We start from the raw sequence: 23198 nt of genomic DNA, 5'->3' as shown, positions 1-23198 counted from the left end.
GTGTGCACACGTACATAACCCAATGTGCATCCATATTCTTTTATATATATATATTTATTTATTTATAATGTAAAGGCAGATTTACACAGAGAAGGAGAGACAGATAGGAAGTTATTGCATCTGCTGGTTCACTCCCCAAGTGGCCACAATGGCCAGAGCTGAGCTGTTCCAAAGCCAGGAACCAGGAACTTCCTCCAGGTCCCAAGCCTTTGGGCCATCCTCGACTGATTCCCAGGCCACAAGCAGGAAGCTGGAAGGGAAGTGGGGCAGCCGGGATTGGAACTGGCATCCATATGGTATCCTGGCACATGCAAGGCAAGGACTTTAGCCACTAGATTTACCATGCAAGGCCCATCGATATCCTTTTTAACAGTGCCATCTGTGTCCAGTTATTTCACTTAATATATAGCTTTCCCTGATTTGTACTAATGAACAATCTTGTTTCAATTTATGGATGCTATGTAATTACTTAGCCTATCTCCTATTGTTGGATATTAATGCTTTATCTATTCTTGTTGTAGTAAATATCCTGTACATGAATTTTTCTGTACATTTATCAAGTATCTATGGGATAAATTTCAAGAGGTGTAACTGCTAAGTCAAAGGGTAAATACACTCATAATTGGTAAGTACTTCTAAATTATCCTCCAAAGAAACTATGTAAATTAAGCCTTTAGGGCATGAAAATATCCAGTCCTCCCCTCTTCCTTTCATTAAACCATCTCTGGTGGTGGCTAATTTCTACCTTTTGAGAGCATGGCTTAACTTCTGAGAGCCCACTGCCCCTAGTTACACAAAACCATGTCTGATGCACAGAAGCAAGATCATGTTGGATAACATTGTTCTAAGGACAGAGTGGGTTGTGACTCTGATGTAATGAAATGAGTTTCCTTGTTTAGTTTATAAAGCGATTCTGAAGTTAGCTCCAAAAGAACATCCAACATACTGAGCAATAATAACTTTCAAATAACATTCTTCCCAAAGGGGTAGTAGAGGAAACAATAACGGTCAGTCAAAATTAGAAGACCTGGCCCAAAATTGTATTGAACAATTCTCACTGCATAATGATCACAGTGTATGTGCGGTATGAAGAACGTAGAAAAAGGCATCTTGAATTCTGGCTATGTAAACCATCGTTCCTTTACTGCCAGCTTTTTTTTTATCTTTATGAATACTCACAACTTTCTGAGATCGAATATAATAAGTGTACTTATTCTCTGTTAAGCAGAATTCCAGAGAATTTCAGTACCTTGCAAATAGTAGCACTCACAAAGTCACACAACAGCATGTCTCGTGTGAAGTCCTAACCTGAGAAGTCATCCACTTGTTTTCCATAAAAGGAATAAAACCTTTGGTTTCCATTACATGATTCCAAGAGTTCTTGAAAGATAAAGCATAATTCTGAAAATGACATACATGTAACATCTAACAGTATTATAATTAACCAAAATTGAGTCAAATAGATGATGAATGTAAGAAAAACTTGAAGACATATCATTCTAGCAATGTTTAATAACAAACTCTTGAGGAGAAGGAAAAATATCAGTGTAGCATTTGCCAGTTTCTATGGTATAAATGCTTCAGCTATGGCTTATTTCAAATTAGCTACACAACATCATCTGGCTCACAAAATTCCTGAAGCTTTAACAGCAGACTTTCATGAGCCTGTATGAGCAGGTTCCAGTACAACATCATGTGACAACCACAGTATTTTCTGAAGATTGCACAACAAGGTTTCCTAATTTAAAAACTCAGACTCTCTGGACTTCAATATACTGCACCTCTGACTTTTGTATTGCTGTGGATTATTGTGTTCTTATTCCATATATTTCTGAACTCAAACTTTGCTTTAAGCTTCATTATCCTCAATGTACTGTGCTTCAAGCATGTAACTTCAATTTCCATAAAGACACATTTTTACATAGGTTGATATGCGAGTCTATTAATGTTCACTCAATCACGCTTTCTTTCTAACTTTCTCTTGATCTCATAAATATGAAAGGAGAAGAGAGCAGGCAGCATGCACAGATCATTTTTCTATATTTACATAATGAAAAAGTTATAAGTAATGTGAACAAAGGAGTCAAAAGAGAATTCAATACATAGCAATTCAAGACATCTTGATAGATGTAATGTTTTACAAAAATTTGTTTAAATAGCTGTTGAAACAACACATTGCTCTTGAAAAGGCACAAAAATCTGTCAAAGTGATTTAACACGCTCGTCAACTCAGTCTATACATATGTAAATGTGTGTATACAGTATCTAAGAAGTAAGACTCTGTGTACTTTCTCATTAATATCTTTCAAAATAATCACCCCAAAAAGAGGTACAAGTTCATCCTTGATTCCATTGTCCAAAATGCTTCCGGAACTACCTTTCAAAAGAACAGTGTATATTCAGACAAAAAAATCAGAAGGTGTACTTTTTATACTCATACTTTATTTAGATGAAAAATCAGAACCATCAAACTTTACAACCTATCTTTCTCATCAAACTTAGCATGAAGTAATTTTTTTTAACATTCAAAACAATTTTCCCTAAGAAATTTTCAAGCATTTTTTGACTAGTAGTTGCTTCATTTAAGCAAAAGGCTTAGAAAGATGCAGTCCCCATATTCCTGTAAACATTCTGACAGATGTGCTTGGAAAATTCACTGTAGTACAGGAAGCCACATCCCATAGCCACCAAAAATAAACATTCGGGAATCATCTAGATTCAAATCCTATCTCCTCCACTTCCCTGACATGCAACCTTTATGCAAGTTGTTTATTCTATGAATCAACATAATCAGCAGAATAAAAATAACAGCCCAATGATATTGTTCTGAGGTTGAAACATGAATATAAGACATCTTCAAAAAGTTTATGAAAATATATTATTTTTAAAACTGTGTGTGGATTTCAAACAATACAGCAAAATAAACTCACTGCCTGGTGAGTATTTGAAATAATAGTTAAGTTACCACTTGGAACACCCACATCCCATATCAGAATGCCTGGTTCAAGTTCCAGCTACTCCACTTTCAATCCAGTTTCCTACCAACATGCACCCTGAGAAGTAGCAGATGATGGTGCAACTTAGGTCCTTGCCACACACTTGGGAAATCTGGATTGAATTCTGTGTTTCCACCTTCACCTTGGTTCAACTCTGGCTGTTGTATGCATCTGAGGAATAAACTAACACATGTCAGATATCTCTATCTGCTTCTCTTTAAAATGAAAAGAAAATAAATTTTTAATGTGAAGTCCCATTTATTCATGAACTTTTCTCCTACAACACATAACATTCTTCTTAGCTCTATGACTCCAATATGGTAACTATATTAATAGTAATCACTGTGGGGTTTTTTTCTTTTTAATTTTATTTTCAATCACATTTCAAGGTCCTATGGGCTTATGATTTTTTTCCCAGATGTTAGTCTTATTCTTTTTCCTCCCCTATCAAAAAATACAGACAGAACCACATCTGAGCTTGGTGAAGAGGGTTAATTTGGGCACAGAGTGCCTCAAGCTAGAAAGTAAAGAACACCATGACAGTAACTACCCTTATATAAATGAGAAGCAGAGATAAGTAATATTCAATCAGCAAAACCATAATCCAAAAATGAAACCAGGATCCAAAGGAGAATGAATGGAATATAATCACCTCTTTTCTTAGTTGAAGATATTTTTATTAAAACAAAATTTCATGTAGGAAAAAAAGGCAATCTCAGTTTCTAACAGGTATTTTTAGGACCCGTTAAGCCATGACTTTCAAACCTGATGAAACTGGGCACAGAAAGGCAATCTAAAACACCAGTGGAATTTACATTGCCCAGCATGTGGCTGCCTCAGCACTGTCTTTTACAAGTTCCTCACCTGGGAAATTCCAAACCACCAAGACAACACATTGACTACTTCCTCCACCCATCCTACTAGGGTCCATGTGACACTCTGCTTGTCACATGGACATCCTCCAACAAGTAGCTTTAAAAAGACTCTACCTTGCCCACTTCTCTTTCTGGGCAAGCTGAACCCCCATTCTCTTTATCAACCTATTCTATCCCTCACGAAATAAAATGCTTTCTGCCTTAATCAGTCATCTCTGAGCTTCTTAAAATCCTAAAACTTACCAAGTATGAGTGACAATCTCTTGTCCCTATTCACATAACAGCATGCATCCTTTTAGCCAGCTCCCAAGCACACAACTTAAACCTAACAATGAGGAAAACCCCAAAGTCATCACCCAAGAGGAGGCATGGAGCTCAGCCTGGCATCTTCCTGGAGCAAGTCCTAGGTTCAGTGCTCCAACAGAGGCAGCTGCATCTGCAGGGGACCATGTTCCTCTCGACAACATCTGAAAGAGGAAGCTGGATGGAGACAACTCAAAGAAGCAAACAGAGATATGCTGCTCCATCAGCCCGATTTTACACCCTGCCATTCTTAAGAGTCTGTTAATATTTATCAAAAGTGCTAAGGACAGTCCAGAATCTTTAAAGAACATTTCCTTCCTGCTGAGAAGTATTTCAAGATATTAGCTTCTGGGAAATGATAAAGTGCATGCATTGCAAACATAAAGGGTTATATAAATACTTAACAATCACAGCATTTCTACTACTTTGCCCACAAAAAGCCATTACCTCTGTCTTTATGACAGAAGGTTTAATGTCACTGAATCTTGCTCAAGTGTAATATTCACTTGAACACTGAGGTCCAATTTTATAGTGGCAATTTTTTATCCCAAATTACAGTCACAACCAAATCCAATTCAAGTATTCCACTGCCATATCTTCCATGAAATAGCTTTTCCTCAGTCATACCTACTTTCCAGCTCGCTTCCTTCCTACACCCTGGAGCCTGGCCTGGTGTTCAACTCACAATGCGTTCTTAATAAATTATGACTAGATGGATGAATACTTCAAAATCCAAATCTGTGTCTCCTTATGAGAGGTGTGCTAAACAGGAGAAATATCAACAAGTGCTGTCTGCAGCAGGCACTTTAAGTACATTGTCTGTACTCCTCTTCACTTTGAAAGGAAGGTAAAAATTATTACACCCATAAAACAAACACTTGAGTGAATAAGTAATTATTTTGCCCATACATTCAAAATGAATGTTGAGTGGCAGAGATGGGAAATAAGCCCAGATAATCAGTCTATGGAGTTAGAACTCTTACCCATTTGGGTACATTTTTTCCAATCAGAACTTTAACCACCACAGTAAATTAACTCTAAAGTACCTACCAAACATGGTCACTATTGTCCCCATATCCTGGAAAGCTCTCTCAAAGAGATTGCTTACCCATCATGTAAACAGCCATCCTCGTCCTCATTTCCTGTCATGGGTCATAATAATGTTGTGTCTAACAGCCAAAGCTGTTAGCACCGTCCAGCGACAACATCCTCACTCTCTTCCCCTCTATTTGCAGAGAAAGTAGGTGCAGTACAATGGTTGGCCTTCATAGCTATTCTGAATTCCCACAGATTCATCAAAAAGGAAAACCAAAGGAGAAGTTAATCTTCTGTTTCCTATCCTTCTGTGCTTGGCACAACAGCAAGCCTTAACCTATTCAAAACTGTCCTTTCCTTTACTACACCAAATTTGCTCTTCGGTCGCTTGTGCAAGTCTCTCAGAGAATGTGAGGGTCTATAGTGGGGTCACATTTCACAATGGATGTAGGTTCTGAAGCCAGTGGGCTTCAGAATATTACCCCAAGAGAAATATTTATAATATTTATAAGTAAACATAAAGCACAAATTATACATAATGTGCATAGTATGCCTATATCAGATAAACAAAATTACCCCCAAGATCACCCACAAACTACAATGTTTACAACTTTCTGTGTTCATTTGTATAGTCACAATTTTTAGTTAAATTTGACTTCGAGAACCATTACATCAGAAGGAAAGTCTAGATGTCGATGTCTACACATTCCAATTTCAGTCTCTCAAAATGTTCTTTCCAGGCCCGGCACAGTAGTCTAGCAGATAAAGTCTTCGCCTTGCATGCGCTGGATCCCATATGGGCGCCGGTTCTAATCCCAGTTGCTCCACTTCTCATCCAACTCCCTGCTTGTCACCTGGTAAAGCAGTTGAAGATGGCCCAAAGCCTTGGGACCCAGCACCCAGGTACATGGGAGACATGGAGGAGGTTCCTGGCTCCTGGCTTCAGATCAGCACAGCTCCAGCCTTTGCAGCAACTTGGGGAGTAAATCAGCAGACGGAAGATCTTTCCTCTCTGACTCTCCTCCTCTCTGTATATCTGACTTTCCAATAAAAACAAAAAAATATTTTAAAAAGAAAAAGTTCCTTCCTGGAAGCTTGCAGAATTTACAGCATTCTGTTTAAATGCATGAAACCTTTGTAACACGTTAAAAGATTTGTTTGCTGTTACGCCCTCTCACTTATGGCTAGGTTCTGAAATCAGAGAACAGGTTGAGCCCTTAGCAATGGCAGTGTCACCCAATTACCTGCTGAGACAGAACAAATAAATCCATGGATAAACACAGCTCAACTTCTCAACTGAGATTTCTACCCTATTGGAAGCAAAGAGAAAATAGCTTATCATAAACTTCCAAATACTTGCCTCTCCCTCTGAGTGCCATGTTTTGTTATTGCTACTATTTCCATCCTTTTCTAAATATATCTTCCTTTCTCATGACTGTTTCCAGACATCCAGTTACTATGTGAATCTCAAAATTTCCCTAGACATTTTCTTTTCTTTGGGAGTTTCCTGTTTGCTTCCTTTTCCATTTACTCACAGCTTGTCAGTTTTAAAGGAAAAGCATCATACATTTGATTCTTCAACATCTTGCCCCGTGTTCAGACTCCTATCTCCAAACTCTTCTCATGGCCCAAAGATGTGAATGCTGCGCAGATGCCATCTGCTTGAACCCTGAATTGTATGTTCTCAACAGAAAGGTAGCAAGTCTGGGGATAGGAATTTGGCATGATCATTAGGACAACATATGACATTCCCAAAACCCCTACTGTGAGTGCCTAGGTTGTAGTCCTTGTTAATACGTGCCCTGAGAAGCAGCAGGTGATACAGCCTTAAGGTCATGGATCCTGTCATTCATCTAAGAGAACTGGCTTAGGTTCATCTTCCAGCTTTGCTCTGGTCCAATCCCAACTGTGCAGGCATTTGGGGAGCAGAGGGGAGATTTTTCTGTCTTAATGCTTCTCAAATTAAGTAACTGACTTTTAAAAGCGTAAATCTGAGGAAGACCCAGTACAAGCAGTGAAGTCCAGGCTCCCCATTAGCCCCTCAGAACGGAACTGCTTCCCTTCACCTTGGTCCATACGCAGGACAATTTTCAATCTTCTGCTTTCATTTTCTGAGTAATTTTCAAAGGTTTAAATGTTCAGAACAGTCGCTTTTCTATGAAAAGCCACTTCCAGAGGCATACAAAGGAGAGCAACTTAAATTGGTCAATGGCCAGGAACACACGCAGCAATGTTATTCTTCAAGTTAGCAGGGAATTCAGAAACTCTCTCGGAAGGGTTGGTTAAGAAGTCAAAGTCTTGGAAGAGAAAAAGCTATAAAGTTTGATTAAAATTCCCATCGCCGGTTACATTTATATGCCCATTCAGGTGCTCATAAAGGAATAGCATTTTTATTAAGAACACTGTAGATCACTCTGAATACATTTCCTGCACTGCTCTGTACTCCCTCCTCCATCTTTTGATAATGATATAAATTAAAGGGCAGAAGCGTCAGGTGATAATGATGGATTTTTCTCAGCTATTTAGCTTGTACCACAACAAACCTTAATATTATTTTAGCGATGTAAGTTATTTGGCAGAGAAGGATCAGCCTATTTAATACGGGCAGTGGTGGTGCTGAGGAATTAGCTTTCTTAGCCCAGGGCAATCAATAGATTGACAAACTAGCCTTTTTTAAGTCCAAGACCTATTTTGTAGGAATATGAAGCTTGTGGTGTACATGCAACAAAGGAAGCTGAAGCCTGCACAAAAGGTATCACAGCTGAAAGCATCTGCAGGCACTTTTATACCCCTAAAAAGGATCTCAGACAGAGAACCAGCCAAAAGTGTGCATGTGGAGGAGTTAATAGACACAGCCATTCATACGAAATAACTACAGACAGCTTTAAAAACACACAAACAGAACCTTGAACATCTGAGACAGAGGGAGAAAAACACGGTATTTTGTGTGAATTTTCCTGTGGCTGCTACAACTTCAAACAATGCTCCGAAGGCTATTTTGAAAACACGATGTGAGAAGCGAAGTAAGAAGTGAGTAAAAGATGAAAAGCTGTGATAATGGGCAGGAGTGACACTCCTGCCACTTCCCCAGCTTTCACAGGGAGCTTTCATGAGCAAACCCGCATTCCCCAGTGCCCAAGGTGGGGAAAGTAGCTAACTTCACAGGAAACTTGCACAGACACTGTGGAGAAGCCTCGCACGGCCCATCCATCCTGTTCACTACCCCAGTGGCAGCATGAGCTGCAAGGGAAGTGTCCGAGGAAGCAATGTCTAGGATGCAGGTTTTCAGGGGCTTCATCCTTCTCCGAGAGATGCTACTGCCATCACTCACTGTGCACTGCTTAAATGCACTTCCCCCACAGAAAGAGAGTCCCTTCGGTCACTAAAGGCTTTACAGGGGGACTTGCATTCAAAGCATGGGCTGCTTTCTCAGGCAGCAAAAAAAAAAAAAAATACAGTCCTTCAATGGACTCCTTCGCCATCATCATGGACTTGCTCATTATGGTGCTGTTTACCGCTCTCTCTGCTCCCCCATTTTTAAAATGTCCCCTATTGAAAAGACAGAGCCTCATGCAGTGAATCTTGATTAGAAGCTCATAGCATCACTCTCCTAATACCATGCTGCTGTTCAAAGGGGGATTGTTGGAGAGGTCTATAATTCTAGTGGCAGAACTGCAATACTTCAAACAAAGGATATGATAAATTACAAAAGAAGCGAGAAATTATTCGATTAGAAAAGACGGTGTGAGAGATTTCCTCTAGAACATACTAATAGCCCCCCAACTGCTGCTTCTGGTGTCTATGGAGGGTGAAATCGAGCTTTTCTAAGCCATCCGCTGTGATGCCAATGCCACAGAATGGAGCTGCAGGAGGAAAATCAGTGCCCGGGAGGAACAGGCACAGCAGTAACGAGAAACATTGATTACACTCCAAATCAATGCAAGATGCTGACAGGGCTCGGCAGTAGGAAAAGCCGGCAACCAAATTGCGTCTCCTGAGCCCTGCCTGTCAGTAGGTGTTACTATTCATACATGCAAATCAACAAGCACTGAGCAGAGATTAAAAGCAGGAGGCAGGCAGAAGATGGCTGAAAGAAAAAGGCTTCGGCTCAGGCTGCACATCAGAGTGGTGAACATTATCATAAACATAAAAAACCCATAATCCTCCATTCTCTATTCCAGTTCACAGGTGCTTTGCTTAGAAAAAAAAAAAAAAATCTGCCTGAATTTTGTTTTATCACTAAACAGCTGTTCTTTCAAGTTCTGGTTAAGCCCCCTAAATCTCTGTCTTGATTAGCCTAATTATGCAGTGGGGGCATCTCTTTAAAATCTAATACCAGCCTTGAATCTAATTCAGCAGTACCCACACGAGATATTACTCATTCTCTTCCATTGATCTTACCCCCAAAATGCCTAGGAACATAAATCCAGGAGCATATGTGCTGCGTGAAATACTCACTCAGATGCCCCAGTATCAGGCAGTAGAGGAAACCCCGTAAATAGGTTCCTACTGGCATAGGATTTTCCAAAATGAATTCTGAGCTTGCTTTTCCTGGATGCTGTCCCTGAGATGTTTTTACTGGCTTTCATTAGATTTGTACACTCACAGAATTACTCCGAACTGATTTATCAGCTGACAGGAACAATGTGAGTCTCTAAAGCCAACATCAAAAGAGGAACTGCCTCCCTCTCTCTGGGAAGCCAGAGATGCTCTAAGAATCATTGGAAATACCAGGAGGAAGAGGCAGTGACTAGCCTGGATTGACTGAAGGGCCACAGCTGATGCCCAGCTCTCAAGGTTAAATAGAATCATGTTAACCAGCCAGAAGATGTATGCTACCTTGACACGGCAAAGCTGATTTCACCGGAAATGAAGAAGGCCCAAACGAGGAACCACGGTAGACACAAGATCTACATCTCTGCCTTCCCCAGGAGACAAATATCCCTTCATTTAAACTGTGTCAATCAAAGAGGTATTTTACTGGAAAGCCTTTTCCAGTTATAAAGCATTGTTATAAAGCAGACATTCGCACGATGCTTCCACACACCCTGATTCACTTAATCTCCACCTAATCAGCTAGCAACTCTCCAATCCAGAAATCCACTTCCATGACTAATTCACCATCCCCCCAAAATTCTCTGTAATGATTCCATTTTCTGCTGAGGTTTGAAATGTGCTAATTATTTTTGCCAAGGATGTTAAGGAGTTCTGAGTGCTATCAGATCTCTCTTCAGTGCTAAAAGCATAGTCCTAAACAGCAGAAGCGAAGCCCTGGAGTTCAGAATTACTCTTTGATCAAAATCAAATCTGATATTTTGGAAAAAAATAATGTTTTAAATTAAAAGACCACATGCCAGAGGAAACCAGAGGAAGACCACATACAAGAGGAAAAGGTAGAATCTTTCTCTCAGCCAAAACCTTCTAGCAACATACCCACAGCTCACACTGCTAATCACATTTGTATCCCAGTCTCAGTCTAGAAGACTTTTTTATTACTCTATAATGAATGCAGAGACTTTAAAAAAGAGAGAATTTGGAAAAAAGTCTTCAAAAGGAAGACTTGATTCAAAAGATGATTCTGGTAATAAAGCAGAAGAAAAACAAAGAGACAAGCCAATATTCTACCATCTTTGTAAGTGAAGTCCTCAAATTTATCACTAGAAGTGGCCGCTCAAAATTCACCACTGCATCATATCTTGAACTGGATGATGCTAAGCTGAGATCCTAGACTTTAGAATTTTTTTTACCTCCTTTTTTTCCCATTTATTTCCTTGCCCCTTTGTCCTAGACTCTTGAGTATATACTGAAACAAGGTAAGACTACAGGAGTCATTGAAATAAAATGAATGTATTTTCCATGTAGCAAAGATATGGATTTGGAGGGACTGGAGGTAGAACACTATAATTTGAATGTCTGTGCCTCCCCAAATTAATAGGTTGAAATCATGAGTACACAGCCTCATGAATGGAATCAATGCCCTTATGAGATTGCAATGAGTTGGTTCATGCCTTCTGCTACATAAGGACACAGCTATAAGGAACCATCCATGAACCAGAAAACAGCTCTGATCAGACACTGAAACTGCCAGCCCCTGACACTGAATGTCTCAGCCTCCAGATCTATGTAGTAAGTTTCCTTTGTTTTGAAGCCTCCAAGTCCATTATATTCTCCTGCCTGAATAGACTGACAATCACCTAAAGGTTGAAGTGAATCCTTATCACATTTAACATTAGGTTGGTTTGTGTTCTCATCTGATCTTTGAAAAGATCATTTTCTGTCCATCATTCTTCATGCCAACTTGCTCTAGACAATGATAACCTTTCTAACACCTATTTATTTTTTATTTATTTGACAGACAGAGAAGGAGGATGGGGAAAAGGAGAGAGAAAGAGAGATCTTGCATTAAAGGACTGCAACAGATGAGTCTAAGCCAGGGTGAAGCCATCAGCCAGAAACTCCAGCCTGCTCTCCCACATACGTGGCCAGAATGCAGTAATCCGTGCTGTCTTCCACTGCTTTCCCAGGACCATTAGCAGAAAGCTGAATTGGAAATGGAGTAACCAGGACTCAAGCATTCTGATATGGGTTGGCGGTGTCATAAGCAATTGCTCAGCCTATTGTACCACAAAAGATTGTGATAATCTTTCTGAGTTGATCTTGGATCAGCCTTAGTAGAAAGCAGTTTCTCTTATGAGGCATTTATTTTAAATTCACACCTTTTTGCACTGTTAAGGTTCATTGTGGTGAATTTCAAATATGTCCATAAATTTCTTGATATTTCTCCATTTGGTGGGTCTTGACCCTCCTCTCCTCGATTGTGGACTATACTTGATGATGCTCTTCTAAATAAATAAATTGTGGTAGAAAAGACAGTCTGTGACCTCCAAGGGTCAGTCATTAAATATGAATATGCATGCTTTTCAAAACTTCTTTTCTGCTGAAATAATTCCCTTAAATTTTCAAGTACCCTCAGACACAAAAGTTTCTGTCTCTTCCAGACCACTCAGGGCAGGGAAATCAGTTGCGACTTGAGAGTTGTTTGGTTTCTTTTTTCTTCTTCTTCTTTTTGTTTATTTAATTATTTTGAAAGGTAAAGAGACAGCGAGGTCTCTCTTCCACCCATGCACTCCCCCAAGTGCCTACAACAGCTACAGTTAGGCCAGGCTGAAGACAGAAACCAGGAATTCACTTTAGGTCTCCAGCGTGGGTGGCAGGGATCTAATTACTTAAGCCATCACCTGCTGCACACAACATACATATTAGCAAGAAGCAAGAATTAAGACAAGAGCCTAGGTGTGAACCCAGACACTGTAACAGGGAATGTATGCAACCCAAGGCAGTATCTGAACTGCTGAGCCAAATGTCTGCCCTGGGACCCCAGAGTTTTGGAATAAGTTATGTGGGTCACTGAACTAGAGTGAATGCGTGTTGCATGCAACCAGCCCTCTCGCCAAGGTTACATGGCAAGGAACAGAAGCCTGCTTCCAAAAACTACACAGATTCTCTAGGAATATGAGTAGACCACCTTGTGAATGGATCCTCCCCCTCCTCCATTAAGCCCTCAGAAGGCAGTAGCCACCAGCCAAAAGTAACCTCTGGAGAGACCTTGAGACAAAAATCATCCAGCCAAACCCCTCCCAGGTTCACTGCTCACAGAAACTGTGCAAGATCACAAGAGTTCTCATTTCAAGCCAAGTTTTGGGCTAATTTGGTACAAAATGAATACATTCACTATTATCAATAAAAATGCATTGGATAGCAACCCTATGTTGTACATTTGCACACAGCCTTGTGAAGACCAAGCAGCTTCTTTTCTGAATCAGCCTGCCTTCTCCTCAGTGATATTCATGCATCTTATGGTAAAGTCTTGAAACAGAACATTTCATTCATGTTATCAAATAAACTCATTTGGAGGAACAGATTTTTCCCCACCCACTCTTTCCTTCACCCTGGAAAGAATTTTGTCAATCATTCAAAAACAAGTCACTCTGTTATCATGGGTGTCTTCAAAATGTGATGCCATGCCATATTTATATTTTGTGCTATTTGTTATTTTGTAAGCACAGCAGAGACACAAAACATTTTCAAATAACAGGCAAAGAAAACAAATTCTTGGAGATTTGTCACCCAATTTTACTGGCAGCACAAAGCAGAATTTGCAACAGGACATACATAAAAATTCCTGGTGCCTGCCTACTCCAGGTGTTAGGTCTCCCTGGCTTGTCATCAACAACACAGACCAACACCCAAAGCTCATGGACAGGGAGGGACAGTAAGGGCATGAGAGGACTGGGCTGGTGGATGGCACAGATGATCTGGCAACCATTTAGGAAATATCACTCCTGTCACTAGCTCTCAGGCAGTGAGGGACTCCTCCATCCATTTCTCCCTTTATGTCTGCTTAACTCCTAATGATACCTGATGCCTGTCTGCCTACCTTCCAACAAAAGTGCCTTCTCCTTCTACCTTCAGTTGCTGAAGGACTCCATAGACCAAAGGAGGTCAAAATTTTCAGAATCAACAAAGGTCTCTCTCTAGTTCACCAGTCACACCTGGCCTTGACCTGAAGCCTTGAGATTCTACCTTGGTCCCAACACTTGAGAGGAGACAACCCTTAATGTATTTTGTGCCAAGACACTGTAATTTCAGACTTTAGAAATAAAAAGAAGGGGCCCAGCACAGTGATCTAGCAGCTGAAGCCCTTGCCTTGAACACTCCAGGATCCCATATGGGTGACGGTTCTAATCTCGGCAGCCCCCTTCTCATCTAGCTCCCTTCTTGTGGCCTGGGAAAGCAGTTGAGGATGGCCCAAAGCCTTGGTACTCTGCAACCACATCAGAGACCTGGAAGAAGTCCCTGGCTCCAGGCTTCGGACAGACACAGTTCCAGCCATTGCAGTCAATGGATGGTAGATCTTCCTCTCTGTCTCTCCTCTCTCTGTATATCTGACTTTGCAATAAAAATAAATCAATCATGAATAAATAAATAAAAGAAAATTTTAAAATAAAGGAGAGATAGAGGGGACAAGTACAAGGATATAACTCCAAAGCACTTGTGGAAAAATAGAATTAGGGGCTAGTATTATGCCACAGTGGGTTAAGCCTCCATCTGCAATAAAGGCAGTTTATATAGGAAGACCAGTTCAAGTACTGGCTATTCCACTTCCAAACCAGCTCCCTGAGAAGGGAGCAGAAAATAGCCCAAATGCTTGGCACCCTGCCTCCCATGTGGAACACCCACATAGTGTTCCACACTGAGATCCTAACTTTGACCTGACCCAGACCCAGACATTATAACCATCTGCGGAGTGAACTACTAAATGAAAGACTGATCTCTCTTTTTTTCTCTCGCTGCCCCCTCTATGACACTCAGGAAATAAGTCATAAAAGTAAGTATATGGGAAAACTATGGAGACCAGAATTATGGCATAACAGGTTAAGCTTCTACCTGTAATGCCAATATCCCATATGGGTGCTGAATTGAGAGCGAGCTGCTCGACTTCTGGTCCAGCTCCCTGCTAATGAGTCTGGAAAATGAGCAGAAGATGGCCCAAGTGGTTGGGCCCTTGTATCCATGCAGTACCAGATGAAGTTCCTGGATCCTGGCTTCAGCCTGACTCAGCCCCAGCAATTGCCACCATATGAAGAGTGAACCAGAAGATGGAAGACCTCTACTTCTATAACTTCCAAAAATAAAATAAATCTTTTTAAAATTTTAATTACTTTTTAAATTATCTTACTTAGTTGATTAGGGTACAATGGGTCAAGGGCTACAGGAAAGTGGGTAATACCATTGTTTCCACACCAATATCATTTTTTTTCCCTGTATCTGGGGTCAGGGGAGAAACAAAGGGAGAAGCCCCATCCAGTCTACCACCCATCCCAGGTCCCCGATGTGAGGTGTGCTCCGAGGGTCCTGCTCAAACAGTTTTGATAGTTCAACAGGTCTGAATTGCTGCCAATCTCACCGTTCCAAGCACGACGACATCTCTTAAGAATCCACTGGCTGATATAGTCTCTTCATGGTTGGGTTTCTGAGATCGGCAGTTCAGTTGGAGGGATCTCCAAAGGAACTTCATCTGAGGTGATCCCAAACCTGATTCTTGTGTGTGCTTGCCAGTACAGGGTCCGGCACAGTCCATCGCCCCAATCAGCTTACGCACATGCTGGTCGTTGCTATTGCTGGGTCAATTCTGTTTCCAGCCCTGTCTTCCACTTGAAGCAATGGGTGTTGTAGTTCAGCTTGATCCTACCCACTTCATACTCAATCCTCACACAAACCAGTTGGAGCTGCAGCCTAGGTGGGGCAACTCCCCATAACCCCCACCAGGCCTGCCCCCTACGCTGGTTCCCATGCTTGCCAGTATGTACAGCAGACTTGTTCAGTCTGTCCCACATCTCATTTAGCTTTGGTACTTGTCAATGGGCATTGAAGCCTAGTTCAACCCAACCTGCCCTACTATCCAGCCCACACACATACTGGCAGATGCCTTTCTGTCTAGCCATACCTGCCCTTGTCTTGGTTCTCATGCTCTCCAGTGGGAGTGGTAACCCAAGAGGGAGGAGCCCACTATCTCCCTTCTAGGCCACTCCAACTTATGGATTGTGCACTCTCCAGGTGGTTCTGGCACTTAACAGAATTGGCCCCCAGTGCCAGTCTCTGCCAGCTGATGCTGCAGCAAAGCCCAGTCAACCCTCACCCACTCTAATTTTTGCCTGCACCAATTGGGTCAGCCCAATCTGGCCCTTCTCCAATCTACCTCACATGAGGCCCACAGGCGTTATAGCCCTGCCTGGTCTGGTCTGCCCCCATCCCAACTCATGCTCTCCAGTGGGAGTGGTTGTCCAGCAGGGGAGCCCACATTCCCCTGCTGGCTTTGCCTCCCTCCCCCCCTACCCCTCACCCCCGGTTCTCACGTGTGCTGTTTTGGCACTGCAACCACATCTGGTATGGCTCACCTCACCTTGGCATTCCTTAATGTGCACTGGTATGTGTTGCGACCAAAACTGGCCTGATCCACACTCTATGCTGGCGCTCGGATTTGCCAGCGGTTGATGTGAACTGGTTTAGCCTGGTCTGTGTCCACCTACGCCATATGCATGATGGTGGGTATCCTCCTCTGGCCTGGTCTGGGTTGCTCCATATTATGGGAGCTGTGTTCCGACAGAGGAGTTTCCCAAGCTCCTCCATCAGAACCTCTCCCTATGCCAGGTCTTACACATACTGGTGGTTCCGTGGGCCAGCCCTCATTACAGGCCCTCAATCCATTCCAGTTCTTAGTGTTGGCTGTTTTACTCCAGCCAAGACTTGTCCATACCCAGATGTAGGAGGACATTGTGAGCCTGGAAGGTCAGCCAGCACAGGTTTGCAGTTCATTGGACAGTATTTGCATGACAACAACCTAATATAAAGGTATAACAGCATGTAAATGAGAACACCTGGTGGGATATACAAAACAAAAGGAATTCCAATCAAGAGAGGGAAACAGTACGGACTCTCAGTGTATAAAGTCTGATGCCCCTAATAAACTTCGGCTTTGACCATCAGTCAGGGTCCACGCGTGTTATTATCGGCTCTGTGCACCAAGTCCGTCGCTGCGGGACAGCGACACCCAGACACTGCTCACACATGGCCCAGTAGGGGCAGAGACCTAGCCTAGTCTGTCCTGTATCCTTCCAGGTTCTCCAGAGCACCAAGTGGTGCTGGAATCTAGCCCGGTTAGGTATGCACAGCCCCAGTTCACACAAATAGGTTTCAAAGTGCTTTTTCACAGCAATAAACTAACTTATCTTTTCAGATCACTTGTCTACCAATTTTGTGAAATATCCACACAGAAAATAAATGGGTCAAAGGCACTCTTAGTTTGAGCCAGGTGCTATTCAGGTAGTGGCACAAGTCAGTGCTCAACTCTGGGAACAGCAAGTAGAAGCAGGTCACTGAATCATTGAACTCCCTAGCTGTGAATCCTGGCTTAGCCATTTCACATTTTTATGGACCTCGAGAAATCATTTAACCATTTTAACCTTCGGGTCTTCAGCTACACAAGAGGATATTATGCTAGTCCCCATCTCCCAGGGACACAAAGAAATTTAAATGTGGTATGGGGAAAGCACTAAGCTTTTGCCTAGCTTACTGCACACACCCAAGAGATGTGCAGTGTGTTATTCCTGCCCCCAGTGCAAGATTACATGGACAACAGAGAGCTCTTTCTCACTCATCCCTCTGATGAAGTCATTTGTGTGCTGGAAAGCAGGGGACACATTTCCCTCTCCTCTCTGCTTTCTTGCTTTCAGCACCCCCTTGCCTACTACTACAGTCATTTACTCCTTGCTTTTCAGATGCACCACTTTGCTGAACACTCATGAATGAAAAAAAATCTACTCATAGCAGATCAGTTAGAGGAGAGCTCTGGGTACAAAGGAGCTAAAGCTGCTACCATTCCAAGGAGTCTACACACCTGCACGGAAATGAAAGAATTCCCTCAACTCTGGGGCAGAGGAGTCCGAAACATGACTATGGAAGGCAGTAACCATCTTGCTCTCAGGCCAATGACTGGTAATGTGCATACCTTCAAAATTAAAGATGGCCCTTGGAGAGACCACCTCCAGGACAGCATAATGTATAAAGAGATTAGGCGATCACCAGTAAGACCTGGTCTCTGGGATACTCAAAAGGCTTTTGAGAATCTAGTGTCTGTTTATCACAGAGCAATGTACAAATAAGACCTAAGTACAGCAAAATAAATGATCTCAGATCACCTGTCCTGAGTGTAACTGCTAAGTGAGTAGATAGACAGGAGAGAGGGCAGAGGACAAAATGTGGGAACTGACTAGTATGTAGATCATACCATTACTTGTGATCTCTAAGAAGCCAAGTCCAGACTGAATGAATGTGCTAGAACATGTAACAAAACATGGGGAGGAAAACAGAAGAATTTACAGAGCCATCAGGGTATGAGGAAGGTGAAGAAAGCAGAATGGTTGGAAGACCCTTACTCGGCAGTCTGCCTCCAACAGCCACCAGCAGAGTCCCAGGTCTCCCATGAACAGCATTGCCTAGCATCCCTGCTCACCAGCTGTTGCCCAGAAGCAAGTCATGGGGAGCACAGCCTCAGCAGCATTATCACAGCAAACTAAGCAGCTACCTGTGATAACTGGCATCCCATGAGTGCTGGTTTAGGTATTGACTGCTCCACTTCTGATCCACAGACTGGACTAGAAAAGCAGATGATGTTGGTCCATGTACTTGGGCCTCTGAAACACATGGGAACCTGTATGAAGCTTTAGGTTCCTGCCTTTAGCCTGGCCAGACCTAGCCATTGCAAACATCCAGGGATTGAGCCAGCATGTGAAAGACCTATTTCTCTCTCTCTCTCTTTTTCTCTCTCTCTTGCTCTTTCAATTTCTCAGTCTGTGTGTGTATGTGTGTGTGTCTTTATGTAATTATGTCTCATAAACAAAACTTTTTTTAAAATATAACAGAACAGGGAAGGGAAGAAAAGTGAAGGATCCAGGACAATGGCTCAGTGGCTAAGTCCTCACTGCATGCACTAGAAATCCATATGGGCACCAGTTCGTGTCCTAGCTGCTCCACTTCCCATCCAGCTCTCTACTTACAGCCTAGGAAAGCAGTGGAGAATGGCTCAAAGCCTTGGGACCCTGCACTCACATGGGAAACCTAGAAGAAGCTCCTGGCTTCAGATCAGCTCTTTATATCTGCTTTTTCAATAAAAATAAATAAATATTTTTTAAAAGTGAGGGGGAAGAGAAGAAATGGAAAAGGAAAGAAATCAATGAATTTCAGAGCATAGTAACTGGCACCTTCCGTTAATTGGGTCTCCTGCAGTCAGAAACCTGGCTAGGAAGTCCCATTGCTGTCACAGAGTGGTTGGGATTTGATGAAAACCAGCATCATCTCATTAGACAGAGAATTTTAATGCCACTCTATGATTCCACAAAACTCCAAGAAGACGCCTTGGACCAAACAACCTTCCTCAACCCTTAATTGTTTTTATTTGGTTCAAATTTTAGAATTGCCACCTAAACGGCCCAGCAGCGTGGCCTACAGGCTAAAGTCCTCGCCTTGAACGCACCAGGATCCTATATGGGTGCCGGTTCTAATCCCAGAAGCCCCACTTCCAATCCAGTTCCCTGCTTGTGGCCTGGGAAAAAGTAGTCGAGGACGGCCCAATGCTTTGGGATCCTGCACCTGGAGGAAATTCCTAGCTCCTGGCTCAGGCTCGGCACAGCACCAGCCATTGCGGTCACTTGGGGAGTGAATCATCAGATGGAAGATCTTCCTCTCTATCTCTCCTCCTCTCTGTATATCTGACTTTGTAATAAAAATAAATAAATCTTAAAAAAAAAAGAATTGCCACCTAAAGAAAGTGATATCAATTAGGAAAGCTTCCATGAGGGCAGACCCCTGTCTTATCCTCTCTTCTCCCATGGAAGAAAGAGTCAAGCCTAGGTAGGGAAAGACAGAACGTTCCCCGAGGCTATTGCAGCAGAAGATCAGGACCACAGTAGCTACCTGATGGGGAAAGAGAGGCAAATCAGGGAAGAGGAAAAAAATGGTTTTCTATGTGCCAGTTAGCTACCTAGATGTGGGGGCCTAGGAGGCTTGGCTGGGGGTGGAGTAAGGATAGAGATTATATCTTGCAAGATGGTATTGATCTAGACTGCACTTCCCACAGAGAACTGGCTCTCTCACTTTGTCCTAATTCTCAGCTCTCCAGAGAACAAGTAGTTATTAGGAAGGGTCCATCTGCCCTCAACTCTGACTTGAGCCTTACTTTAGATTAAAAAGAGGGCCCAGGCTTCCTCTGACAAAATAGCTAAGAAAGCTATTCATTGGCAAATAACTGTTTTCAGTTCTCTAATAGTTGTCAAGAGATTCTACAAGAAGCTGATAAGAGATGCACTTGATTGAGAAGCTGTATTAACAGAATCGCAAGAAAGGTAAAGTAGGTAGTTCTACTGCCTACCAAGAGCATCTCTGCAGGTTTCATCTCACTCAGTACCTCTCCAAAGAGGTTTGCTAAAGGCTCTATACACTTCTAAATTATCACAAGAGGTATATTCATAAATTGTATCCTCATCATATATAGAATTCAGGCGATTAATGTGGCCAGGCAGGCAAAAGCAGCATAAGTAATTCCAATAAGATATTAAAGCAATATGACTCCAAACAGAGAGAAAAAGAGGAAGGTACTTAATTGTGCTATTTCAGCATTAATTTTTCATTTCAAGATAAGGTTTTATGGGTAGATTAGCATATAGATAGCCAAATAGTATATGTAAATGAAATAATTTCTTCAGATGTACATGGAAATTTGGGGTATTTTTCCATACTCTATAAAGCTGAACTTACTTTGCATTTATTCCTAGTACCCAAGAGATCTGTAACACTTACTGCAGAAATTATTTACCCCATGTATTTGTTAGATTTGAATATTCATCTATTCTTGAATAGCAGACTGATTGTGACATTGAAATCTTGCATAATTTTTCAAACATTGTGCTTAATAACTAAGCTCAGTGTGCACTGCAGTCTATCTCAGTGAGCTCGTCACTCCCGTGCTTCCTGCTCCGGGGCAGGTCCCCAGGCAGGATCTGTGTCCTGTCTCTCGTCTATATGTGTTACACTCAAACTCCTCAGCCAGGGGAATGCTCAGGCTGCATTAACAAAGCCCCATTCCTCTTCTGAAGCCGAATGACAGAAAAGGCCAGAGAATTTAAACTGCAGATGTGTGAAGTGCAGCACTTTATGCCACTTCCAATGCCAGTATCTCTTACCAAAGTGCAGGCTGGACTCGCTCCTGCTGATGATGTGCCTGACAAGGCAGTACATGATGGTTGAATGCTTGGGCCCTGTACCCACTGGAAGACTCAGATGGTGATTTTGATCCCTGGCTTTGTCCTGGTCTAGCCTTAGCCATTGCAGTCACTTGGGCAGGGAGGCAGGGGATGGACGATGTCTTCCTCGCCCTCCTTGTTCCTCCCTCTCCGCTTCCCTTCACTCCTCCCTCCCTCTCTCCTCTATCCCTCCTTCTCTCTCTCTTTTCTCCTCTTTCACTCTTCCTTTTAAATAAGTAAATATAGCTTTAAAAAAATACATAAAGTGCTGCTGTGTACCTAGCAATGTTCTGCATCTAAATTTTTCGGCTTTTCTTCCTATGACTGCCATCCTGTAGAGCCTTTTTTAGACATTATTTCTCAGCCATATGTTCCCCCATTAACTTTTAAAACCTCAGGCCTACTGTTTGTATACTCTATGAATACCTGTGATTTATACATAAAAGGCATGAATGTTGTTTTGTTTTCTAAGAACCATTTCCCAGACATGGGGGTATTAGCACCTGGAGAAGGCAAACACGCTAGATACGCCACATTGCTCATTTAGAATGATCTAGCTGCTCCTCTAGCAAGGACCCTCGTGACAAGATAGTCTATATCTCGAATGGACAAGTGTTGGACAGCCATAATCAGTCCTCATGGAGATTATGTCTGATAAACAGATTTCTTCTGAGGAACAGCAGAGTTTATGGTTTTGTTTTTCAAAACTTTGCTTCAGCAAGATATGAAAAGAAGAGGAGGCTACGGAAGTTCATCTGACTCCAGACATGATGACAGAAGACAGCCGCCAGAAAACATGCAAAATGGGCCAAATTAATCACCTGCATGGTCCCAGCCCTCCCCGCAAGAGTGGTGGATGAGGAAGGTAAACGTCTGTTCTAAGAAGCAGACAACTGGGTGTGCATGTCTGCAGCAGAAGGAGACCATCTGGAGATGGAGCTGGCCGAACAGGCTGCATGGAAGGACATGTGCATCCCCAGCAGAACCTCCCTGTGACCCCTCAGACAAATGACGTCAGGCTGGGAACCATCCCCTCATCGTAGGGATCTGGTCTGGCTGAGCTGCGGTTCCATAAACGTTAATGTTTATCACATCTTTTCATATAGTTTAGTAAAGTCTTAATATCATTTTTTAAATAATTATAAATAAACAAATAAATAAATAAAGTGATCTGATAAAGGGCAGCACAGTGTTTCAATAAATGTCAAAATCAGGACCTGACTACCTGGGCTGTATTCCAAGGGCTACTACTTCCTAGGGGTTTTGTCCTAGAAAATCTCCATCGATGTCCTTCAGTTTCCTCAACCGCAAAATAGGAATAATAATATTTTGTGACTAATAATGTCATTTCAATATTGAATTAGTTAATATAGTGTTTAAGGGTCCAGCACGGTGGTTCCTGGCTCCTGGCTTCAGATTGGTGCAGCTCCGGCCATTGTAGGCACTTGGGAAGTGAATCAACAGACAAAAGATCTTCTTCTTTGACTCTTCTCCTCTCTGTATATCTGACTTTGCAATAAAAATAAATAAATATTTTTTTAAAAATATATATATATAGTGTTAAAATGGTGCCTGTGGGAGCTGTGTGGAGTTCGGGGTGCAAGGCTGGGTGGTAGGGATTTACTCTTAACAACAGTAGTGATAAGGGAATTTCTTCACTGTTAGCATAACCGCTATATTTGGCTTCTATAATCATTGCTTGGCTTTCCTGCATAAAGAACAAGACTGATGCCATGATGGGCCTAAGGTCAGGGAGTAGGCCTAAGTCTCACTTCACTTCACAGTTGCATTTTCCTCAGAGTGATGCAGTGGGCAAGGGGCAGTGACTTTGGAGATGGGCCAATCAGGGGCATCCGCACGTCCGCAGGTGGAATGTGGTCTGCACTGGTACGGGCTGCACGGGAATGCGGCCTACATGTATGAGTTACACGTGACCAAGATAAGGACTGCTTGCTGGAGACGTGTTGTACGTGACTAGGAGGGAATAAAAAGAATCTGCAAGAGACCAGCGGGGTCCTTGTCAAGACTCCACTGCAATGGATGAGACATGGACTCTAGCTCGAGCTAGCAATAAAGTTTCTTTGTTTTTGCATTGTTGCATGTGGAACCTGTCTATGCATGGTTTGGGGATC

The 23198-nt window shown here is 42.3% G+C and overlaps 1 pseudogene; it reads left to right on the top strand.

The window, feature by feature from the left end:
- Window positions 1-17718: 17718 nt before the first annotated feature.
- On the top strand, window positions 17719-21964 carry LOC121149402 (annotated as a pseudogene).
- Window positions 21965-23198: the final 1234 nt, after the last annotated feature.

The sequence above is a fragment of the Ochotona curzoniae genome, unplaced genomic scaffold (genome assembly GCF_017591425.1).
Source record: "Ochotona curzoniae isolate NIBS_2020 unplaced genomic scaffold, NIBS_Ocur_1.0 scaffold_4701, whole genome shotgun sequence".
NCBI classification, from domain to species: Eukaryota; Metazoa; Chordata; class Mammalia; order Lagomorpha; family Ochotonidae; genus Ochotona; species Ochotona curzoniae.
This window is presented reverse-complemented; position numbering and strand designations above follow the sequence as displayed.